The following is a 3,555-nucleotide window of genomic DNA, read 5'->3' as shown; positions in this document are numbered from 1 at the left end:
GATAAACTTGATCATAAACCCACAATTCATCGGATCTCGACAAACACACCGCAAAAAGAGATTACATCGAATAGATCTCCACAAGAGAGGGGGAGAACATTGTATTGAGATTCAAAAAGAGAGAAGAAGCCATCTAGCTAATAACTATGGACCCGTAGGTCTGTGGTAAACTACTCACAACTCATCAGAGGGGCAAGGATGTTGATGTAGAGGCCCTCCATGGCCGATTCCCCCTCCGGCAGAACGTTGGCGAAGGCTCCAAGATGGGATCTCGCGGATACAGAAGGTTACGGTGGTGGAAATTGTGTTATGGGTGCTCCTTGGATGTTTTCGGGGTATGTAGGTATATATAGGAGGAAGAAGTATGTCGGTGGCCGCCCGTGGGGCCCACGAGACAGGGGGACGCGCCCTACAGGGGGGGGGGCACCCTCCTATCTCGTAGCCGCCTTGGCTGCTTCTTGGCTTGCACTCCAAGTCCTCTGGATCATGTTCGTTCCACAAATCACGCTCTCGAAGGTTTCATTCTGTTTGTACTCCGTTTGATATTCCTTTTCTTCGAAATGCTAAAATAGGCAAAAAAACACAAATATGGGCTGGGCCTCCGGTTAGTAGGTTAGTCCCAAAAATGATATAAATGTGTAAAATAAAGCCGATAAACATCCAAAAGGGGTAATATAATAGCATGGAACAATCAAAAATTATAGATACGTTGGAGACGTATCAGGCATGCAACTGATGGAGGGGCCGCTTGCTGTCGAGGTGTCGGCCGGTGTACACCCGGGTGCATTAAGCTCCAATGCCCGTGCCGGCGCCGGAGACACCAATACCTCCTCCACCGGAGACACCAATGGCGCCGCCTGCGCGTTGTGCGAGTTGCTGGCCGTGAAGCTGGGAACCGAGGGCTGCCCCTGTTGGCCGCCCGCAATCCATGTTGTCAGCCCGTGAATCAAGATAGGCACGATGGTGGTGAGTGTCGTTCCCAGTTGTTGTTGCACTTGCTCTTGGATAATCCCCGGAATCCGCGCCACTTGTGCCTTGAGTTCTTCAACCTCGCGCAACTAGCTTTCCGAGCTGGTCTTTCTCTCCTTTCGCCCACCAGCGTTATAGTATGACGACCATTTTGTGGACAAGCCTTTGCCGGCCACACGACCAGCTAACGACGGCTTACTGACCTTATCCTTATTTTTCATTACGTTCAACGCCCTATTTAGAGTGTTGTCCCAAAGGGAGCTCTGAGACGACCCCGCGCTACTGCTTTCAGTCTCCTGCGGAAGGAATGTGAACCATTTAGAAATTTGGCTTTATTAATTAGAATGCAACAATATGGAGCTAATTATGCGGGGGTGTATTCCTTACCAAAACACGCTCAAGCGCCTTGGTCTTCGGATCCGTGGTAAGCTCCTTTGTTACCGGGTCCTCCTTGTACCGGGCCCTGACATAGCTCCTGGTCTTCTTGTCACGGTATTTCTTGAAGCGGGGCGGTAGGCCTTGCTCGGCACGCTCCATGTCCTCCTTGTCCCATATAGGCTCCGCCACTCTCTAACCGCCGGGACCGAGTTGGTGGACCCCTAAGTTCAACTCCTGCATTTCTTTCCCCCACTGACTTGATTCCATGGTTGCACTGCTCTTGCACTTGATCTTGAAATCCTTGTAATCATCTTCGCTGATCGAAGGATTTTTCGCCTTGATCTTCTCATAACTATCACCTTTGTCAATCATTCTCTTCACCGCGCTTCTCCAAGTAGGCAGGGCCGTGCTCATCCTCGTGAGGGCGGCACTGTTCACTTTATTCCCTGAGAGGCGTGTGTTTGCAAAGTCAGCAGGGAACTTGTATCGTTTGTGCAGCTTTGTGAAGAGGAGTCTGCGCAAATTCCCTCGGTCCTTATGCCTTAGGTTCTCAGTGTTGATCGAGACGGTGCTCCGGAGAATGCACCCGAGCTGAACCGAGTACCCCTTGACTAATTCTTTGGGCGCCGTTGGATGCCCGTCGGAGTTCACTTCAGTAAATTCCTCCTTGACGGTGCCGAGCATGTTCGGGCGCCGATCCTTCTGTTGCCTCTTCGGTTGGCTGCCATCTGTGTGTGCGCTGCCATCATTAGTGGTGGCATCCTTGGTGGCACCATCAGTGGTGTCATCCCCGACACCACTAGGGGTTGTGTAGTCAGGATCGGTGTCTTCCGCGGCATCCTCATAGCGGTGAGGTTCTTCCTCCATCTCCTGGGACAGCTCCCAGAATTGCTTGCCCGAACCGCCGGCCTCATCGTTGTGGGCCATGTTTCACTCTAAATAGGAAAAAAGTTTGGTCAAAAAGTTGTTTATTGTCAAGGAACAAGATCATGGTCTCATCATTTAGGGTTTCTCGACATCGAGGCATCCTAAAAGCTAAGCTTTTATCATTTAGGGTTTATCGGTACCGAGGCACCCTAAAATCCTAAGCTTTCATCATTTAGGTTTTTATCGACACCGAGGCACCCTAAAAGCCAAGGTTTTATAATTTAGGGTTTGTCGACGCTGAGGCACACTAAATGCTAAGTTAATTTTTCATCATTTAGGGTTTATCGATGCCGAGGCACCCTAGGTTGACTGATATATATGGGTATCTTCTAATAATATACCCTATCAAGAAAAGAGAAGGAGAATTCTAAGTTGGGCCTAATCACTTGGCTCTGTTGCCACCTATGGTTTAATGCAGCAAGAATAAAGGTGCAGTTGATCCTACTTAATTAAGTACTAAGATACCCTGGCCCATGCATTAGTCGCAAGTACCCCATATGTTCTATTTTTTAGCAAAGTGATGCTAAAATTCACGGAAAATTGCAGCATGACCTTTGCTAAAAATAGGACATATGGTGTACCCGAATTTTGCCGGAACGGAAGTTAATCGACATTCCGGCACACTCAAGGGCCTCTCGTGGTACAGCAGCAGCATCACAAGTTGACAAAATTCCCAAGTAGTACAGTAGTAGCATCACAAGTAGTACCAATGAACATATAGTCCAGCACATTCTGAATTTCGATAAATGACAGCAAGTTAACTCATGCTGACATCAACAAACTTATAACAACATAAATGAAATTGCAGTTGTACGATCATAAACTTTTAACAACATAAACTCATGCTGACAGCAACAAATTGCAATGATCAAGCTATCTGAAAACAGAGTACTTGTTGATTAACTATCAAGCTATCTGAAAAGAGAGTACTTGTTGATTAACTATCAAGCTATCTTTGTCATCTTAGAAAAGCAATAATTAAATTTCTAAAATGAAGCTATAGATATCCAGTTTTCTTTTCTGAAAATAGCTAGGATAGCTGAAGATTCAGAACAGAGGATGAGGAAGAAGCAGTACATAGTAGATTCAGAACAGTATCTAGGTAGATAGTCACTGTGATTTCAGTTAAATGAAAACAACAACTCTGCAAAAGCATTGTTAACCAGCCCAAACAATCATACCACAAGAAGTGCATTAAGAATAAGAAAAAGCAATTCACATTCAGTTAACTGAATTTACCAAGTGTTAAACATGTTAGCTGAATTTAACAATTGGGACATA

The sequence above is a fragment of the Triticum aestivum genome, chromosome 7B (assembly GCF_018294505.1).
Source record: "Triticum aestivum cultivar Chinese Spring chromosome 7B, IWGSC CS RefSeq v2.1, whole genome shotgun sequence".
Classification (NCBI taxonomy): domain Eukaryota; kingdom Viridiplantae; phylum Streptophyta; class Magnoliopsida; order Poales; family Poaceae; genus Triticum; species Triticum aestivum.
This window is presented reverse-complemented; position numbering follows the sequence as displayed.